The 21,847-nt window shown below is 44.0% G+C and overlaps 1 long non-coding RNA gene across 3 annotated transcripts in view; it reads left to right on the top strand.

Moving 5' to 3' along the window:
• Window positions 1-7,191, top strand: part of LOC307225327 — a 37,647-nt gene extending 30,456 nt beyond the window's left edge. The window contains exons 3-5 of one of the 3 annotated variants that reach the window (XR_013842891.1): window positions 490-577; window positions 4,143-4,269; window positions 6,969-7,191. This is a non-coding gene — a long non-coding RNA (uncharacterized lncRNA). The remainder of the gene's footprint in view (window positions 1-489; window positions 578-4,142; window positions 4,270-6,968) is intronic. The other 2 variants (XR_013842890.1, XR_013842889.1) reach the window with 2 other exon arrangements.
• Window positions 7,192-21,847: the final 14,656 nt, after the last annotated feature.

Here is a 21,847-nt window from a genome sequence, read left to right as displayed (position 1 = left end):
GATGATATTGTATTACCAGTTTCATAATGTAAATGAAAAAAGATGGTCTTCTTTTGATGAAAGCTGTAAAGTAGCTATTGTGCCTGTTTGGTATTGCAAGGGCCAAATGTATTATTTATGCAATTTTCCTTTTTCGAAAAAAAAAAAGAGGGGTGGGTGGGAGAGAAAGAATAAAACAACAACCCTGAAAGAGATTGTTTCGTTTTATAGCTTTCAGTCAGAGCTCTTGTCTCAGGAATATGTGCATGCCCACATTTTATCCAGCATTGAATGGGTAAGGCAAAATGTGATACCATATATTCAAAAATGGATAGGATGAAGATGTTATTTTCAATTGGTGGGGGTGGGGGGAGACCCAACTGCTTTAAGAGGAAAGAAGAGAAATGAGGCCCTAATGATTTTTATGATATTGTTGCCATTTGTGTATGTGTCAAATTGACTCATAGTAAAACCAATGTACATTCCGATAATTGTTCTACTCTTCTCAAGGTCTTTGGTGAACTCATTTGGATCTTCTCATCTATTGAAAAGAATGGGAGCATTTTGTTAGATGGAATTTCAGCGGGGGTGTTTGCAGGTGGGTGGACAATGGAGGACATATCAGTTAAACAGTCAGATATATTTGGAAGGGCACAGCTATGTTGGTGGTGCCCATTGGAAATGGTAGGAATAACAGCAAGGAGGTCAGAGCCAACTAATTCTTCCTCCTTATGAAGTTCTGCAGGGGCAAAACTGATATGAAGCAGGAGGAAGCTGACAGTGAGTGCTACCTTCTGGACTGGTTGCAAGAAGGCAGGCAAGTGGGCAGTTTGAGGTTGATGGGGCAGTGCCCTCTCTAACACTGGTAGAGAACAACAGAAGGTCCCAGTTTCAATCCCTAGCATAGCAAGTCTAGGATTGACCTCCGCCTGAGACATTGAAAAGGATTAGATGAATTCACAGATATTGCATGTGTTAATGGTTATTTGCCACAAGAACTTAATGCTAGTGCCCACTGGGTGCCGTCAGACTACAACTCTCTTTATCTCTCACCATTGGAGCTTCTGACTAGGGTCATAGCTGTCAACGTTCAGATTTGAAAATAAGGGATCAGCAGCCTCGAAAATAAGAGATCAGCAGCCTCACCTGTCCCGGCGACGGTCTACGGGATATCTAACAATCCGGGATAGCAGTGGGAAGCAGCAGGAAACGGCACTGGAATAAGGGAATTTCCCACAAAAAAAGGGAAGGTTGACAGCTATGACTGGTGCTGATGGGAGCTGTAGTTCAACAACATCTGAAGTGAACCAGCTTTTCTGTTTTTGCTCAATCTAACCTCTGAATCAAGAGGCTGAGTACGAGATGCTGGAAGATGGCAATAGGACATGGCTGCTTCCATTTTGTGATTTCCCCAGTAAGACTGTTAAGAGTGCGGGATTAGACAAATATTTGGCCTAATGTATCATAGGCAGCTCTTATGTATTTAAACACTTAGACTGCTGTTATCAGTTTGGCTATTTGGAGAATAAAAATTAAGTACTACATCACATTATCCATTGTAACCTCCAGAAGAACTACAGGGGTTCTGAAACTGAAACAAACTTGTCACCAACTATTTACTAAGTGGTAAAGCATATGGTCGTGGTGGGGATATAGATTTTCAGTGACTGCCCGTTGTTTGTTAGATAAAATGATTTAGGTATCAAATGGAAACACAACTATGAGGACCGGGCAATTCTTCTTGTAGAAAATGGAAGGCAGACTGGGCCACTGATGAGTCCAGAAGAACAATTGGGCAAATTTGCCATTTGCAAACATGTTGTCATATCCCAATGTGACCAGCAAACAGAATAAAGAATTTCCAGAGAGGGAAATGTGTTAGTCAGTTGCAGCCAAAACAATGAGGAACTTTGAGGCACCTAAGAATGAAACTATTCACACAGGAGCAGGTTGAGGAGAGTCATCAATGGGAGTGGGCATGTTTGGGTCTACATTCCAATGCTGCCACCAATGTTTTCACATGTAAGTGAGCATGCATCTACTATGCATATCTTAGTTCAAAGGAGGTTCAGTGAGAGAGCATCAGCTTTGCATGCAGAAGATCCCAGGCCCAATCCTTAGAAGCTGCACATTGTTGGCATCCATGTTGGGAGACAATGGAGGAATGCAACCTTCCCATAGGCACCATCTGGGGGGAGGAGGCAAGGTCCCTCAAAAAATTCAAGAACGGGCCCCCCAAAAATCCACAGCGACCATGCACATATGCCATGTGGCAAGCTCACCTTAATCCCACAGTCTGTGCACCATGCCCTGTGGCCAGTACACAAAACATCAGCATGCCATGTGATATATGCACATGACACCAACACATCATGTAGTGTGTCTATGTCACTCGCACATGTGGTGCAGCAAAGCCCCTTCAATCATGGGTGCATGGTGGCATACTTGGTCCTTTCAGAGATCCTAGAGAGACTCTGGTATGGAGAACCTGTGGCCATCCAGATGTTGCTGGACTCCATCTCCCATCAGCCCCAGCCAGTGCAGCTAATGGTCTGAGATGATGGGAGTTGTAGTCCAACAACATTTGGAAGGCCACATGCCCCCATCCCTGTTATAGAAATACAGGGTTAGGTGGATCCCTAGGCCTGGTAGGTTCTTATGCTGATGGTTTACTGATCAGCTCAGAGGAATGCTACTGGATATCTCCTTGTTTCCAGGTCCACTTTAAGCCATAGATGGTACAGCACCCATGGCACAGACCTGTTCAGCTATTATGACAGCTCAATGTTTTTTAGTGAGGAATACTGTTATCAGTCTTGGTATCTTCTCTAATACGGAAGGAATTGGTGGCAAGTGCAAAACTGAATGCACTGCAGAACCCACAGGACAAAGGTGTATGCCATTAAGCATCTCAGGTTTCAGCTTTGCATATAGAACATCAGCGAGCCGCATCAGTCACATTCCTAAGTGATTTTTCTGCAATCAGAATTTCATTCATTACCCAATTTTCATGCGGTTCCCCTGGCATTTGAAATATGTTTTAAGGTAGGCTCCCCACAGGCTCTCCCCCTCCTGCAATAACTGATCTGCAGTGTCCAAAGACAGATCTAAATATCTTTGGTGCAAATTACTTTAGGCCGGCTGAGCAGGAGTCTCTGTCATCTTCATCACATTTCACACCTACACAACTGATAACAGATTAATATCGGGGCCTCAAATATTTCATCAGCATCTCCGGCGGAGGAACCTTGCATTATTTTATCTGAGGAAGCCATCAAGGGGGCTGGGTTGGCGAGGGGAGAATCCACAAAGGGAAGAGAGGAGCGGGGATTATATATGTATGTATATTTTAAAAGTGAACAAAGGGGGAAGGAAAGGGAAAAAAGGGGGTACCGAACTTTTTGTAAGAAATAAGAAAAAAAAAATAGTGTGTCCTTTGGTATTAGGAGAAAAGCAACAAGCCTGGTTGTGGCAAAGTTCTCCCCTCCGATTATGTATCCACTTTTATTCAATCATTGTATCGCTCTATGGCTGACACTTGGTCAATAGTGCAATCTACCACTGATCAGAATAAAACAGGCATCCCAGAGCACCTTGGAATTTCATTAGTTTCTGTTCAGTGCAGTCTCCATACGTATATGTTGATTTGCAAACACAGTTTTGAAGCTCAATTCAGTGCCTGTTGGAACAAAGAGTCAAGGACCCTGAATGTTACTTTTACAGGATTCTTTTCCCCCCTCCTTGTTCAAAAATCATGATTAAAACATCTTTCTGTGTACACACACACACACACACACACACACACACACTTTATATTATATTGTGAAAGGACATAAACCTCTTGGCCACGCCTCTTTTCAAAAGATCTTGATAAAGGTGCTTAGACAATGCATGTATCTGATATAAACAAATCTTGACTGTGTTCATGGTCAAGAAGTTTGTGCTAGAACTGGCTTATGCCTTGTTTATTCACCCTTAGCATGAACAGTGTTAACAGGAGAGCCTGGAATATGAATAATTTTAAAACATATGTCCCACCTGTTTTCTGTGGAGCTCAAAGCCACCTATGTTCATACGATTTTCCCAGGCAGCCCCCCATCCAAACAATGTCAAGACCCAAGTCTGCTTAGCTTAAACTAGGCTGTTGCACTGTGTGCTTTCAGACTATGACCAAGGATCTTAGACCTGCCCCTTTCTGTGGTCACGGTGATACATTTTGGAGCTTCAAGAGACCACGGGAATTGTCTTCATTGAGATCCATGAATTACTGGCTCATGTGATTAACTGCAGGTATGAATGGAAGGTTTGTATATAGGGGCTTATGAAGCTACTTTATTCTGAGTCAGACCATTGGTCCATCCAAGATTTCCATGAGAGATCTTTCCCTCCCATACCTAGAGATGCTAGGGATTTAACATGGGACCATCCACATACAAAAGAGATGCTCTACCACTGAACCATGGCCCTTCCCCATGCTTGAGGTGCACTATCTGAAAAAAGAAAGAACCAATTACAAGCGATTTAAAGGCTGGTTCTGATGTTTCTTTAAGATAAGAGCAGGGTGTGGCAAAGTGAAGAGAGTCTCCATAATGCTGGAAGAGGTGGAACTTCTGTAAGATCCGGCCAGTCATTCTGACATTTTTAATGTTTGTGATTTAGTATTCTCCATCTACACACACACACACACACACACACACACACACACACACAATTTCCTGGGCAAGGAAGAAAAACAAACATCTCAGGCAGTAGATTGTTGGTAATGAAGTTACCAGAGCTTGCAGTAATTGCATTGTGGGGTTGTAGCAACATGCTACAGCATCCCTCCATCTGGCCATGAAATACCAGTTCAAATTGGGCTCTTTTCCTCCTGGAACTCCTACTCACATGACAGCAAACCTTGGGGCAATCACATTTCTAAGTAGGGTTAGGAGCCTAGGAAGCTGCCTTACGCCGAACCCGACCATCAATCCATCTTGCTCAGTAATCTTGATATTGACTGGCAGCAACTCTGCAGGATTTCAGGCAGGAATCTTTCCCAGCCCTACCTCAAGATGACAAGTATTGAACCAGGGACCTTTTGCATACATAGTATATGCTCTACCACTCAGCTACGACTCTTCCCTTGTGACCTGAGTGACCTCCCTGTACCTTCTGTGGTACCAGTGCAGTTGAGATTGCTACCATTCTGCCACTTGCCTCTTGCCTCCTTTGGTCCTTTAGCTGACACTCCTCCTTGATCTGAAGTGGTTTGCTTGCTGCAGTAAACTAGGAAAGAGGGTGACCGATTGAGGGGACCAAGAAAGAAATGCAGCATAGGTACGGAGGCAGCAAACACTTTTTTTGCTGGCTTACTGCTATTAAAAAGGCACAAAGAGATTGTCCACATTTCAAAGCAGCAAATGTACTTCAAGATTTTTGTAGCACTAAGTGGAACGTTTGCCCATCAATTTGATGTGCCTTTGTTCTGAAGAGCAGGCAAATGGAAGGGGCATTGGTTGCACACCTGTGCTTTGAACCACAACATAAGCAGATTCTTGTTCTCACTGGTGAGGAGTTGGAGCTCCAGTCCAAGGGGCCATTGAATCACAGCCTAAAATCGTTCAAAGAGCAATAGCAGCATAAAAACACCTGTATAGCAATAATTAGCAATTGATTGATTTAATAAAATTGTCTTCTTTGCCTGTCTAAGGTGGGGACTTGACTTTGGGAGGCTAATCCGCATGATGGGGGCCACCACCAAAAAGGCCCACTGGATTTGTGATGGTGGTGGGGGTGGGACATAAAGGAGAGCTTGAAGAGCAATAAAGTTATTGGTCAGGTTCATATGAAGGCTGGTGATTCTCGAGATATTGTTGTCTCAGGTTGTTTAGAGCTTTAAAGATCTAAAGAAAGACCTTTGAACTGAGCCCGCAAAGCAAACCTTTAGCCAGTATAGCTGTCTCTGGTCAAAAATCTTAGCATCTGTGCCTAGAATCACTGGAATCTTCCAGACTGTCTTTAAGGGCATGCATGACTAGGACCAGTTATTCATGTGATTCAGATGACTCCAAATATCAGAACATGACCAACGGTGCATAGGAGCTTTCTACAGGAGAGTGGCTTTGCAGTGACAACCACATCACAAAGATAATGTATGTGCCAACCTCATTCAAACTTAATAAAATTCTCCTGGACTTCAATCAGAATTTTCCTTCAGTAAGAATGTTCTGCCAGTATACTGGTCCTAGAATTTAGAGGTTGGATTTGGGGGAGGATTACAGCAGTATCCTTCAAAATTGCTCCCATTTAACTCCATTGGACAGGTTTCAGAAGCAATAGATTTTTGGCTATGACTGAGAACTTCTGAAAATCCCACTGTGGGAATATAAAATGAGAAATGCCAGGGTATTTAGTATCTTCTCTTTCTCCCCTTTTTAGGGAATTGATTCCACACTGAGGTCCTGTAATCCTCCCAGATTAGTTTTGTATTACTTTAAAATGTGATAGTAAACATAAGCACATATAAGGCACATAAAAGATTATCCTGGATATATAGTGGAGAAATGTGAGTCATTGGCATGATGTTGTGGAACAATAGGCCAAGACAAGTTTTAGATTCTTTCCAAACCAGGCTTGTTTGGGAACCACAGAGATGCAAGTGATTTGAAAAGTACCCATAGGTAAGGAATGAGAAAGTTGGTCCCATTCACATTTCAATGGGAACCTACCTAATTCAGATTTCCTGGAACAGTATGTGAATTGAAGCACAGCTGTTCTTCAAAATTTGCACTTTTCCTAATTTTATGACGCAGTTCTCTAACCAAACGATATATACAAAAAAGTGTATAATAGGGGGGAATGTGCACAAAAATGCATATATAAGTGAAAATAATGTCCCAAAATGCATCATATTAGGGAGAATTGCTTGCACAAATGTGAAGATTAGATTAAATTGCGGACAAATTTTCAGGACTTTTTTTTAAAAAAAATTAAAAAATCTGATGCAGAAATGTGGTGAACTGAACGAAAGACTGGAGGAAACAAAATGAAAAGTGGAGGGAATCCAAAATGGATACATTGGTCAATCTCTATTCATAGAAGAGCTGTGAAGACCTAGAATAGGAATGACTAATTTCTTAAAAGCCAGCAGAACTGTGGGTAAAATACAGGAAGGGATAAATTGGCCTGGATTCATGGTTCCAGACTCACCTATGAAGCTTGGTGCCCCAATGGGAAGTTAGAATCTCTCATCTTAATGTATAAAGCCACCTAATATTGGACATTGACCTCTCTTGGTCAGTATTATCTACTCTAGTTGGCTCTCCAGAGCCTAAGAGAGATATTTTTCATGCCTGGCTCAAGGGTGTCTTTAACTGGAGATGGTAGAGATTAGGGGTGCCAACTTGAATAAAATATTGGGGGGCAGGTAAACCCCACCCCACACAATCAATCACAAGACACATCATGCAGCATCATTTGAATGGCAGTGCCCATTAATGTGGTAGGGCAGCCCCCCTCAAATATTTTATTGGGGGCGGCAAAGGGACCTTGACCCCTAGGAGTTGGCTCCTATGGTGGAGATTGAAGGTGGGAATTTATGAGTGCAAAGGACATACTCTGTGGGCATTAAACAAGATCCCAGCAGTCTATGGTTTTGCATCTGAATTCTGAACATTTGCCTGATCTCTGTAGCTCTCTTGTCACTGAGCAATCTGAACAATTTGTGACCCTCTAAGCCAAATGCAACTCAATGTCTGTTATGGCCTTTCTCATGTCAGACTAACCTGATCTCGTTTTTTGACAGAATTACAAGCCTGGTAGATGAAGGGAATGCAGTGGATGTAGCCTACCTTGATTTCAGCAAGGCATTTGACAAGGTGCCCCATGATATTCTTGTAAAGAAGCTGGTAAAATGTGGACTTGACTATACTACCACTCAGTGGATTTGTAACAGGCTGACTGACCGAACCCAAAGGGTGCTCATCAATGGTTCCTCTTCATCCTGGAGAAGAGTGACTAGTGGGGTGCCACAGGGTTCTGTCTTGGGCCCGGTCTTATTCAACATCTTTATCAATGACTTGGATGATGGACTCAAGGGCATCCTGATCAAATTTGCAGATGACACCAAACTGGGAGGGGTGGCAAACACCCCAGAGGACAGGATCACACTTCAAAACGACCTTGACAGATTAGAGAACTGGGCCAAAACAAACAAGATGAATTTTAACAGGGAGAAATGTAAAGTATTGCACTTGGGCAAAAAAAATAAGAGGCACAAATACAAGATGGGTGACACCTGGCTTGAGAGCAGTACATGTGAAAAGGATCTAGGAGTCTTGGTTGACCACAAACTTGACATGAGCCAACAGTGTGACGCGGCAGCTAAAAAAGCCAATGCAATTCTGGGCTGCATCAATAGGAGTATAGCATCTAGATCAAGGGAAGTAATAGTGCCACTATATTCTGCTCTGGTCAGACCTCACCTGGAGTACTGTGTCCAGTTCTGGGCACCACAGTTCAAGAAGGACACTGACAAACTGGAACGTGTCCAGAGGAGGGCAACCAAAATGGTCAAAGGCCTGGAAACGATGCTTATGAAGAACGGCTAAGGGAGCTGGGCATGTTTAGCCTGGAGAAGAGGAGGTTAAGGGGGGATATGATAGCCATGTTCAAATATATAAAAGGATGTCACATAGAGGAGGGAGAAAGGTTGTTTTCTGCTGCTCCAGAGAAGCGGACACGGAGCAATGGTTCCAAACTACAAGAAAGAAGATTCCACCTAAACATTAGGAAGAACTTCCTGACAGTAAGAGCTGTTCGACAGTGGAATTTGCTGCCAAGGAGTGTGGTGGAGTCTCCTTCTTTGGAGGTCTTTAAGCAGAGGCTTGACAACCATATGTCAGGAGTGCTCTGATGGTGTTTCCTGCTTGGCAGGGGGTTGGACTCGATGGCCTTTGTGGTCTCTTCCAACTCTACGATTCTATGATTCTATGATCTCTGAGCGAATGTTTCTGAACACTAGTCCTATTGATCAAGAGATCATGAAGCATGTTCCTGATCATGGCTGTTGTTTTCACTGGTCTGAAGCGAACCCAGTACAGAACCATGCCATTGGTTCATTTGTTTTCCCTTTTCCTGCATGAGGCTTGTCTTGCAATCTTAAATACTGCTTCTGAAAAATAAATAAATGGGTAGCCTTCCACTGTCCTCATTAGAAGTTTTACCTGCTGATCTGTTCGGTTTCTGATTGCTGGTTCTGCAGCAACACAAGATACATTTCTGAGCTTTTCTGTATGAACACTGTGGGGCAATTGTACCACCCAACTGTACCTTTTAAATAGTTAATATAATACTTTAATATTCAGTAATATGAACAATACCTGCTCCCCCACTGTGTGTACCAATTGCTGATGGTTACCTCATATTTGCTTCATACTGGATTATTCCATCAAAATGCTCTGCTTTGCTGTCCAATCGTTTATTTCATTGTTCTGTTGAACTATGTTGCAAACATATAGTAACTCTTGTAGGCCTGTGAAAGCTAGAGTGGTACATCCAGTTTTCTAAAAAGTATTTTATTTATTTATTCATGTATTGCATTATCTATATAGATTCCCATTTTACACATGTTACTCTCGAAAGCATCATGTACCTAGCTGACATTACAAAAATGAATAAGATCTACGATGTGGTCAGTGATGAATGTGTAGTCCTGTTACAGAATACTTTGCAACAGGCGGAGCCAACATGGTGACCTACAGATGTTTTGGACTACAAATCCCATCACGCAACATGGCCAGTGGTCAAGATGATGGGAGTTGTAGTCCAAAGCACATAGAGAGGACTGCACTATGTTGGCTACAGGCTACAGGGCTGGATTCATCAGGCTTCACCAGGCATCTGCTGAGACCCATACTCCCAAAACCACTGTACTGGAGCCCACTGGCTCTTTTGGCTGCCCTTTCTCAGCTAGGCTCAAAGCTCACAGGGAAGGTGGTCTGTGGCAGAAGGTCTTATGAGCAGCATCTCATCAGGTAAGACAGTCATGCCATAAGGTAAAGGTACCCCTGCCCGTACGGGCCAGTCTTGACAGACTCTGGGGTTGTGCGCCCATCTCACTTAAGAGGCCAGGGGCCAGCGCTGTCCGGAGACACTTCCGGGTCACGTGGCCAGCGTGACATCGCTGCTCTGGCGAGCCAGAGCCGCACACGGAAACGCCGTTTACCTTCCCGCTGGTAAGCGGTCCCTATTTATCTACTTGCACCCGGAGGTGCTTTCGAACTGCTAGGTTGGCAGGCGCTGGGACCGAGCAGCGGGAGCGCACCCCGCCGCAGGGATTCGAACCGCCGACCTTTCGATCGGCAAGTCCTAGGCGCTGAGGCTTTAATAGGATCATAGAATTGTAGAGTTGGAAGGGACCCAGATGATCATCTAGTTCAACTCCTTGCAATGCAGGAATCCTGCCCAGAGCTATCCCTGAGTGGGCTCAAACCACCAACAGCCCCATGGGAAGGCTTTTAACGTGGGCATCTGCATGGTTTCTCCTAGATAAAGGAATGTGGGCGGGGGGAGGGGAGCCAGGAGCCTGGGCTGTATTTAGTGGGGGAAATACATTGGCTGACAGACCTATGATCTACTGGAAAGCCTTGGTTGTGACACAGAGTGGAAGCATGAATGACTCATACTTTCTCTTAACATGCTTCCACATCGCTTCTGAAGTCAGGAGATGAACATAAAAAGAAGGTAAAGGACCCATGGATGGTTAAGTCCAGTCAAAGGCGACTATGGGGTTGTGGCACTCATCTCGCTTTCTGGCCAAGAGAGCTGGTGTTTGTCCACAGACAGCTTTCTGGGTCACGTGGCCAGCATGACTAAACTGCTTGTGGTGCAACAGAACACCATGACAGAAACCAGAGCACACAGAAATGCCTTTTACCTTCCCTATTTATCTACTTGCTCTGGCGTGGTTTTGAACTTCTAGGTTGGCAGGAGCTGGGACAGAGCAACGGGAGTTCACCCCATTGCAGGGATTCAAACCGCCAAGCTTCTGATCAGCAAGCAAAAGAGGCTCAGTGGTTTAGACCACAGTGCCACCCACATCCCCCCATATCTCCCCACCAAAGCATATCTCCCCATGCTTTGGAATAACTCTGCATCATATCCAAAGCCTAGGTGGGCCACTGGTTTGATCCAGCAAGCTCTACTATGTTCTTAGCCCACCCACAGAGGTGTCCTTATGTCAAGTAGTGCAGGACAATTGCGAAAAATGGAAAGAGTGAATACTGCATGTCCCTTTGTTCAAAGGACGCATATACATATAATGCATTGCCATTACGTCCCTAATTTATACGGTCCCTGCAATACATCTTTCCTCAATGAGAAAAGTGAAGAATGCATTTGCAGGAAGAAGCCTAACCTTTCTAGAACTTCTATAATTTGAATGACTTCTGGATTTTGTATAACAGTCATTTTGAATGAGATGGTAATTGAATTATGAAATATCTCCGCCTTTGTTAGGAAGGGACCTTTCCCCTCTCCTCTGCATACATCTTTCTTTTCAGCTCAAGGTCAGGCTGTATTTGTTACATTTCAGTCTTCTAATGGGAAAAAGAATCCTGCTTAACAGCTGTACCTTCTGGCATGGACAAAAGGTGTCGGGTCATTTAATTTTGTAACAAACACAACACGATTGCTTGAGACTGTGCGATGGCTGATTAATGATCAGTGGAGAGGGAGAAGAATCAGATGATGTCTCAACTCCTTCTGGGAGCCAATGCACAGATTCTTTTCAGATGTTCTGAGAAGGGAATAAATAATGTGTGTTGGTTTGGCTTAAGTGTTCATTGTCAAGGAGGCTCGCTACATTCATCCAAGCACCCGAACGCGGGGTTAAAAAAGCAGTTTGTTTGTTTTTTAGATGCATTAGAAGAATGTTGGAGGGAGCTTGGCAGAAGCAGAGGACTTGAGTTATCAGTAGCTCAAGATGGATGGCAAAAGCTTCGCCCCATAACAGGGATGAGGACATGTTTACCAGCTTGATGGGCACATTTCCTTTAGAGCAACCATCTGGGCAAGCCTATGGTGTGCAAGATCAGAGTCAAAAGTGGACAGAGCAACAGAAAGTGCAGTCTCTTCTCTTCTCTTTGGCGATCACTCATAGCCGAGTAAGATTATCTTCCATAAACACGGTTTTAACAATGAGTCCGTAAGTGACTGTGGAGGCCAGTTCTGGATCCACACGTCCTTCCACAGTGGGAACATTGGTTTCCAGGGGGGGAGTTGATCATGGTGTGGATTTGCCAAGCATGCCTTCCTCTTAACATGTTTCTCCCTTGCGTCCTGAGTTTGAGTGTCTTCAAAGCCCACAACACCTTTGGTAAAGGCTGTTCTCCAATTGGAGCACTCGTAGGCAAGTGTTTCCCAATTGTTGGTGTTTATACTACATTTTTAAAAATTTGCCTTGAGGCAGTCTTTAAACCTCTTTTGTTGACCACCAGGATTACGCTTTCCATTTTCAAGTTTGGAATAGAGTAGTTGCTTTGGAAGACGATAATCAGGCATCTGCACAACATGACCAGTCCAACAAAGTTGATGTTGAAGAATCATTGCTTCAACACTGGTGATCTTTGCTTCTTCCAGTACACTGGTATTAGTCTGCCTGTCTTTCCAAGTGATGTGTACAAATTTTCAGAGACACTATTGATTAAATCTTTCGAGGAGTTGGAGATGGCGTTTATAAGTGGTCCATGTTTCACAAGCATACAGTAAGGTTGGTAGCACAATAGCTTTGTAAACAAGCGTTTTGATTTCCCTGAGAATGTCCTGGTCCTCAAACACTCTGCACTTCAATTGGGAGAAAGCCGTACTCGCAGAGCTCAGGAGATGCTGGATTTCGGCATCAATGTCGGCCCTTGTGGAAAGATAACTGCCCAGGTAGGATTGACATTTTCCAACGTTCTACCATTGAGTTGGATTTGCGGCGCTGCAGAGGGGTTATTTTGTACTTGTTGGTTTTTGGGATATTGAGCGATAGGCCAAGCTTTTCATAAGCGTCTGCAAATATATTTAGGATGGTTTGGAGGTCATCCTCTGAGCATGTACACATTATGTTGTCATCAGCATACTGAAGCTCTATGATGGAAGTTAAGGTAACCTTACTCTTTGCTTTCAGCCTGCTCAGATTGAAGAGCTTTCCATCTATTCAATATATGATTTCTGCTTTGGTGGGGAGTTTCCCTTCGACAAAGCGTAGGATCATGACAATGAAAATAATGACTAGAGTTGGGGCAATAACACAACCCTGTTTAACACCTGATCCCACTGTGAAAGTGCAGTAGGCTACTTTTTTCACCCAATCAGACACCCTTCTGAATCCTCCATCCAGGCCAGCAAGAAGTATGATTGGCTTCCACTCTAGCAAAAATCATTCAGGGAGAGTGCAAAGCAGAGTCAGTGAGTGATGTGGCTTGGGGAGAGGGTTTATGGATTGAGGCAGTGGAGGCTTGTCCATTAGGGCAAAAGGGGTGCTGCCCCACCAACCTCAGTCCACCGTCAATTGGCCCTTGCCTCTTTGCCTCCAGTCCAGGGGGCAGCACTGCCTGTCAGCTTCGTCTTCCATAGTCTCAGTGTTGTTCCTTGCAGGACTCAACATGGAGGGTGATGGGGGACAAAGCCAGAATGAGTGGATCCTGCCTGTCACTGGTTCTGGCTCCACATATTGTTGGGCTCCTCGCCTTCCGCCCCACCAGTCCCAATGGGAAAGTCCCAAGAGCCAGACAGAGGGGCCTGTGTGGCAGATTAGCAGCCATATTCAACAGTGCATATTCTTGCTAGTCAGCATGTGAGGGGTTAAGGCCACAGAGCTGTATTGCTGACAGGCAGGCCCATACAAGAGAAATGCAGTTGGTAGGAAGGGTTCTACGTGATGTCATGCCCAGTGGCAGGGGATAATGGGAGTTGTAGTTCAGCAACATCAGGAGGGCAACACCATTCTCTTCATTGAAGAGAATGAAGCTTCTGTTCATGTGCAGATGGGAGCCCCTACACTCACCCTGTTGGATCAGACTGAGCGCATGCAGAAGACCTCATAGAGGAGCAACTGGTCAGGATTTCTTGAATGATATATACTGGTCAGGATTTCTTGAATGATTTGGTTAGATAGGCTAAATCAGGAAAAAAAATATTTTTGCATATTTTGGGACTGCCAAAGTACCCAGTCCTCTGCGGAAATGGGACAACTCAGATTCACACTCCTTAGATGGTTGTGCTTTGGAACTGACGAAAGAAGGATCGGCAACTTTATTCTCATGCCCTATTTCATAAAGATTAATTTTTGTCCCGGGCACTCAAAGTTTCCTGTCTTCAAGCCAGAGGGCTGCCTGTCACATCAAGGTGGATTGCTTTAAAATTTGTTGGAGGTAGAGAAAGCTTAATATTTCGCCTACTGTAGAAGGTCTTTCAAACTATTATACCTGCGCAGAGCCAAGAGTAGAGAATTCTATAAAGAAATGAATTATTAATGTTGGCTTTCAGAGCAATAGAATCTCTTTACTCCAAGAGTAGCATTTCTTCCCTGATTTCTGACTTTTCCTCTTAATATAAAATACTGACCCCTTGGTAAGGTGTCCTTTTTTGAATCACAGATTTGCTGAGTTTCATAACGTGCTGCCTTTACTTTTAATCAGTGCACAGGTTCAGGATGGGGGGCTTGGGGTGGTCAGATTAAAATCAGAAGTAAATCTCCTTGAATGTTGGCAGAAATAAATAAACCAAACAACTAGGATGTAGAGAATGTGGCTTCCAGCTGAATATAGATGGACTAATATATATATATATATATATATTTCTCAAAGACTTTCTCCTCCCCGCTTCTCCATTTGCACAGATTTCCACCCGGACAAAATTGATTGCCAAAAGGAGGCATAATCCAGTGGCAAAGTTTAACTTTGTAGACCTGGTCACCATTACAGGGGCATGACATTAGAGTTCTTCTAATACACCTTCAGGAAATGTTAAAATACTGCACGCAAGAGATCATAGAACCTGACCAGCTTATTGCAGTAGGAGATGCTTATTTCTTTCCTCCAAACCCAAGCATATGGTCCTGAAGAGACCACTACACAGGAATGCAAAACCTACAGCATTCTAGATGTTGTATGACCAGCTCCTTTCAACCCCAGGCAGCAACACCCATGGTCAGGGATGGGGGGAGTTGGAGTCTAATAACATCTAGAGGGCTGCAGGAGCCCCCAGGCCATAAAAGCTGCAACGTCCCACAAGACAAAAGTGGAAAAGGTATGGTAGGAGGGCTTTTGCAATCACACATTAGGTCAGAAACAAGGAAAAGCACATTATAGTCTCCTCACTTTCAATTCATAGAGTCTTTTTCCATAGTTTACATTCGGTATGAGCCAATACTTTGACCACCTCATGAGAAGAGAAGACTCCCTGGAAAAGACCCTGATGTTGGGAAAGATGGAGGGCACAAGGAGAAGGGGACGACAGAGGGAGAGATGGTTGGACAGTGTTCTCGAAGCTACAAACATGAGTCTGACCAAACTGCGGGAGGCAGTGGAAGACAGGAGTGCCTGGCGTGCTCTGGTCCATGGGGTCACGAAGAGTCGGACATGACTAAACGACTAAACAACATGAGACACTATTGTCCTAGACTTTTGGGAGAAAGAGAGGAGGGAGAAAGAGGGAGGGAGAAGGTTGGGGATGATGATATTTTCAATCTATTGCATAGTGTTTGTGCAGGGTTTTTTTGTGTGCCAGCTTCTTGTGGGTAGGTCCTTTAGTTATATAGTGGTACCTCGGGTTACAGATGCTTCAGGTTACAGACTCCGCTAACCCAGAAATAGTACCTTGGGTTGAGAACTTTGCTTCAGGATGAGAACAGAAATTGTGCGGCGGTGGGAGACCCCATTAGCTAAAGTGGTATCTCAGGTTAAGAACAGTTTCAGGTTAAGAACAGACCTTGGGAATGAATTAAGTTCTTAACCCGAGGTACCACTGTATAGTTATTTGTTTTTATTGGCATTGCAAGAGATTGGAGGGTCCAGGGTCTGGTTGGTTGTGTTCAGTTGGTTGCAGTGTGATTTGTTTGTATGTGAGGGTGGGGTGGGGGATGTGATGTCAGGTTAGCCATATTGATTTGTATGGTCGTGGGGCAGGGAATATTTCATTGTCTTCACCTCACCGGGGTGAAGGCATCCTCCTTTTTTTGTTTGTCCCCATGCTAGTTCAAGTTTGCTGGCTAATTTTCCTAGTTGGGTGGTTTCCCCATACATTTTGTTCTAAACCATCTGGCAGTGGTTCTTTAGGGTTTGAGCTGATGGTCTTTACTCATCCTAACTTGAGATGGCAGGGATTCAACTTGGGCCCTTTCCCAAACCCACTTGAGCTTTCTCCCCTCACATCTTGACCTGGTGTGACAAATTACTCTCTGTTTTACTACCAAAGAAGTGGCAGAATGCCCACGCTAGTGCCTCAATCGTGATAATTTGCAGAATGAAAGGACACTCACAGACACCTCTCAAGTTAGTGAGGCAGGTGCAACAAATCCCCTCCCCCACGCCCCATCCATGAGAATTTCAGAGAAATCTGCCTTTTGATAATTTTCAAAAGCATGCTCTTTTCTCATTAATTGAAGGAGAATCGAGGGGTAAAAAAATGCAGGCGATGGCACTGGTATGGCACTAATCCAAATTTTTGGCTTGTCTTTCTCATTCCTAGCTCGGCTTGCCTCTAACTTATGACCACACAGTTGAGTCTTTATATCAGGGGTCAGCAAACTTACCGTGCCTCGGGCCAGTGTCTCCAGTGCCAATCACATGGTGGGCTGGAGGGCAGGGGAGCGTGTGCCCATACGCGTGCACTCACACTATTTCCGGTGCACTTCTGGGTTGGAGGAGCACCAGAAATAGCTTGTGTGCATGTGCATGGGCCTCCTCTAATCTGGATGTGCAGCAGAAATAACGCTTGTGCATGCGCAAATAATGTTTGCACATGTGCACAAGCTATTTCTGGTGCCCCTCCGACCCAGCAGCGCTGGTAAGAGTGGGCAGCAGGGGTCGCCTCAGGCTGGATAAACGAGTCCCTCGGGCCTTATCCAGCCTGCAGGCCTTAGTTTGGGGACACCTGCTTTCGATGTTCAAACTTTTCATGGCAAATGAAATGCCAGGATTGGGACTTTTTGAGTCCATGTTGTGCTCAGGTTCTGTTTACAGGCTTCCCATGGGCATTTGGTTGTCCACTGCTGCAGATGTGAGATGCTGGACTAGATGAGCTGTATATTCACATCAGTTTGAACTGCCTGCAATTCCTTGTCTAGCCAGCTGCAATGGTGGCATGGGATGTAGCAAAGTGACATCCCCGTGGTGCCTCATAAATGTTCTAGTATCATTTCTGAAGCCACCACGCCAGAAATATTCTCCCTATACTTAGTATATACTTAAATTTGGCAAACATATCTCATGGGCACCTGTTTGACGTGCATATCTATGACGATTGCCAACATTTGGTCTTGATATTTGAAAACAATGTGTTACTTGTCAAAAGAAGAGTAAACTGCTAACATCTTTATTTACCATATGAACGCAATGTTGCACTTCTGGAATTCACTCAAGATGGACAGACTTGTTATTCTCTCCCCCCTCCCTTGCTGTCTTCACCCTACCCTGAATCTTGCTGAGGGTTTGAAACCACATGGTTTTCCTTAGTGTTTGAAAGTTGTATTTTGTCTCTTAGTCAGACTTTCGGGAGACAGTGCATCTTATTTTTTAAAAATAGAATAAAATAGAAGTAGTGTTTCGCCCCCTCTGAAGTTCACAAATCAAATTCAAATATTTACTTACTTGGATACATGCTGAAGTTTGCTCTGTTAGAATCTGTGATGTGTATAATATTTTAGGTTAGCTTGAGCCATATGTGGGTTTTTTTTTTCAAATTGTCAAAACAAATGTGAGTATTTATGTCTTTTGTTCAGCTGCTAAACATGAATCGGCAGGGTTTCCTGTCTGGTTAAGACTTGCTAGTTAGGGTCTCCCAAAGTTCTCTATGATTCCCCCCCTCCCCATTTGGTTCTGATTACTTCTGACTTGCTCCATGATCCTGAGTTCCAGGCTCCTCGTTCCCCTCAAACCCAGTCCCACTGTGGAAAAGCTAAAGTCCTTTACACATTTACCTGGGAGTAAGTTCAATTGCTACTAATATATGCATTTATATGCACACTTTACCCTAGTATATGCATTTTTGTACATATTCCTTGGCTGAAGAAATGCATTGCAAAATTCAGAAAACTGCAAATTTCAAATATTGTTGATGTTTTGGTTTATGTATTATTGTGAGAACTGTGAATTAGGTAGGTTTGCCTTTAAGTGTGATCTGAACTGAATTTTCCCCACACCCCTAACTGCATGGCAAAATTCAGAAAAGTATGTAATCTGAAAGCTGCATTCCAAGTTGTGTATAAGTCCAGGACTGCAAAATTAGGTTGGTTTGCTTTAATATGCAGATACACCGACATATCCTCCATCCCTAACCATGGGTGCTCACAAAATCACATCAAAGCAGCCGCCACCAGGGGAACAAAGGAACAAGGAAGAGCAATGAAACAAATGTTCATGGGTTCATGGGCTGAGTGAGTTCCCCACTCCTACCCCTGAGTAATATGCATTGAACATGTTACTTTTAAAATATTAAATCTGAAGGGTGTTTGGCAGAACCCAAATCACCAGTGTAAATGTGGTGAAATTTATTCTTTTTACCTCACTTTGCTTTCTGCTAAAGTAGCACTTCATTGTTTCTTATGGGTATCCATAAAGTATTAGGTTCTGAAAGTTTCCCTCTTTGACATGGAAGGAAATACAGAAATACACTTGGTATTACAATTATATTCCTGTTGGGAAAGTATTTAAATGCTGAATGACAAAAATAGTTCTGCAATGTAACAATCTGTCTGAGGTCTCACTTTTATTGATCAGAATGTCAAAGAAATCGTTCTAAAATGTTGCAGTGGCCTTGATATAATCCAAGCTGTTTAACAAAAATGGATGCAGTTTTCAGACTGTATTAGATTATTCCCTTTAATCTTGCTTTCCTTTTATAATCAGGGCAAAATCAATTAAGATTTTATATAGGCAGGCCATTAAAAAAATGGAACCATGGTTTATAGGCAGTACAAGGAAGTTGCTGATATCGAGTTACCTATAATTTAAGTGTGATTATTTGAGTTAAATCCTCCTTTACTGCTTTAAAATCTCTTTGGTTTCACCCAAGATGTCAGCAATTTGGTGTCAGAGTCCCATTAACTGTCAGAATGTGAAAAGATAGTGATTCAAAAAATGAGATATAATGAAGTTGAGTAACCTCTCCATATTCTAGCATTAATTAGTGTCAAGACCGCTGAACCTGGGCTCCTGGGCTGCCCAAGACCCAAATGAAGAACACATACAGGCTGCCTCTCACACAGGGAACCTTCATCATCTCCTACCATGCCTTCCTAGCCCAAGAATGAGGCTATTCTCAGTGTCTGAAGACAAACCCTCAGTGTTTCTCTCCAGAAATGGACAAAGGCCCCTTAAGGAACACAGAAAACTCTTCCAGGGAGGTGTGGGTAACTGTAGAACAGATCTTTCTGACTTCAGATTTCAGCTCTTTGCTGAAGCAACACCCACCCCATATTTGCCATAGGGGAGAGAAACACTGTACAGCCTCTGGAGTTCACTGGGAGCTGTCCATGGTCCTAATAAGGCTTACTTAGATGTGGCTGTTCCTTGCCACACCAAGCTACATGCTCCAGATACTGACTTTACTAGATAGGACGGTGCTTTAGTGGACGTGTCCCTGCTTACTGTGACTTTATCTGTTATGACCTCACTAGAGGTGATGGGAAGCTGCTGAAATAAGCCATTGAGAGCTTCAAGACCAGACCAAACAGGATAATTAGAAATCCCCACTGTTTGGATCAATATTCTGCAAACACCAGAGCTTAGCCCAAACTCTCACAATTTTCATTTAGATTCTGAACAGTGCCAAAACAAAAACAAAAACCCTGCAACTTATTTTAAGAGATTTGGGACACTTTTGGAAACATTTGCAGATTGCTTTTATTTGACAGTTTTGGGCTGACCCAAAACACCCACCTCCCATTTGTCCCTTGTTCACGTGCAGAAAATTACAGGCTAGTAGTTACAGCTAGAGAGAGAAACTGAGGCAGTCATTTTGTTTTGTCTTGAGCTTGATGATCTTTGTTTCCTTTGACTTCTGAAAGAAACTTTGCCATGGCCAGTGTAATCCAAAAGATATTGAATATGGGAGGCTTCAGATTTTCCCGGCAGATTTGCCAGTAGGGGTTTGATCACTTGGTCCCTTGCTTGCTCGTATTGCCCACAATGCGGTAAGACATGCTTCAAGCAATCAACGTCCTGAGAACATAAACAAAGCCTATTCTGATAAGGGATGCCTCTCAGTCTAACATTTAGCACTTCCGAAGGAAATACATTTAGTCTGGCTCTGGTAAATAAATGCCAATAGGTTGGTACAGACAGGTTCCTAAAATATGAGGATATCTGAAAGTCGTACCTATATTGGATTCCTGCTGCTATCAGGCCACAGATTAAATGAGATCGAGATCGCAGGTCACTATGTGAAATGTCCCAAAGCCTTTGCCTCAGGGATTCAAGGGCAGTATCATAGCCCAGATCAGGGGTTGGCAAGGTTTGCTGGCCATGGGCCGGATCACTCCCATGGAGATCGTCCGTGGGCCGGACTGGTGCAGCATGATGCCGGAAATCACGTCTAGGCATGTCCATGATGCCGGAAATAGCTTCTGCGCATGCCCAGACGCTGAAAATCGCGCCTGCGCAGAAGCGATTTTCAGCATCTGGATATGCGTAGATGTGATTTCTGGTATCTGTGCGTGCACAGATGCCATTTCTGGCGCCACTCGGCGAATCCCCACACCGTTCTGCGCTGGTGGCTCGGTTTGCGGGCAGCTTGTGGGCAGGTAAAACAGTCTTTGTGGGCCGCATCCGGCCCATGGGCTGCACGTTGCCGACCCCTGGCCCAGATGATACAAGAGGGATGATGGCAGTCCAATCGAGGTGGCTTTTCATAGTTTTCAGCCATGGTCTGATAAGCTCCTCTTTGGTTAATGTAGAAATAATCCCTTCCCCCGGCCAAATACTGAGATCTTGAGCCATTATTTACTGATGTCTAGTGATGCCATCATGCCAGGTGAACTCCTCTTTACTAGGTGGTATCAGCGTCTGATGCGGGAGGAAAAAATGGAAGTGGGGTGCTCAGAGCAGATGCCAGCCCTATCTGCACTATACATTTAAAGCAGTATCATGAAGCTTTGAACTGTCATGGCTTTCTCCAATTGATCCTGATTTAGAATGACCATCTCCACAGTTCCCACAGAAAAGGGATTATTAAACCACTTTGGTAGCGGAAGGGGAATAGGAGTCTCTTATTACAACTCCTAACATTTCTTAGCAATCTTAACACCCTTCCCAGGAATCCTTGGGGGAAGCCATGGTAAGCTAGTGCTTCAAAGGGATAGTACAGATGTGGCCTCATTTACAAGGCCCTCATGGCTTATTGCATGGCTATAAGTCTACCTGAAAAGAAGTGGGATGCAGGTCACTCTAAGCACGGGTGATATCTGACTGCTCCACAAAGCATGCTGAAACAACAACCAGGGAAGGAACGTAGGAAGCTGTCCTACACTGAATCCAGACCATTGGTCCATCTAGCTCAGTTTTGCCTACAATCACTGGCTTCCAGTGTTTCAAATAGCGGGCTCTCTAAGCCTGACCTAACTATGCTGGGGACTGAACCTGGGACCTTTCCACGCAAAACAGATGCTCTTGCTCTGGAGCAG

Source organism: Podarcis cretensis, assembly GCF_951804945.1.
Source record: "Podarcis cretensis genome assembly, chromosome: 10".
Classification (NCBI taxonomy): domain Eukaryota; kingdom Metazoa; phylum Chordata; class Lepidosauria; order Squamata; family Lacertidae; genus Podarcis; species Podarcis cretensis.
Note: the sequence above shows the minus strand (reverse complement) of the source record. Positions and strands in the feature narration are given on the sequence as shown.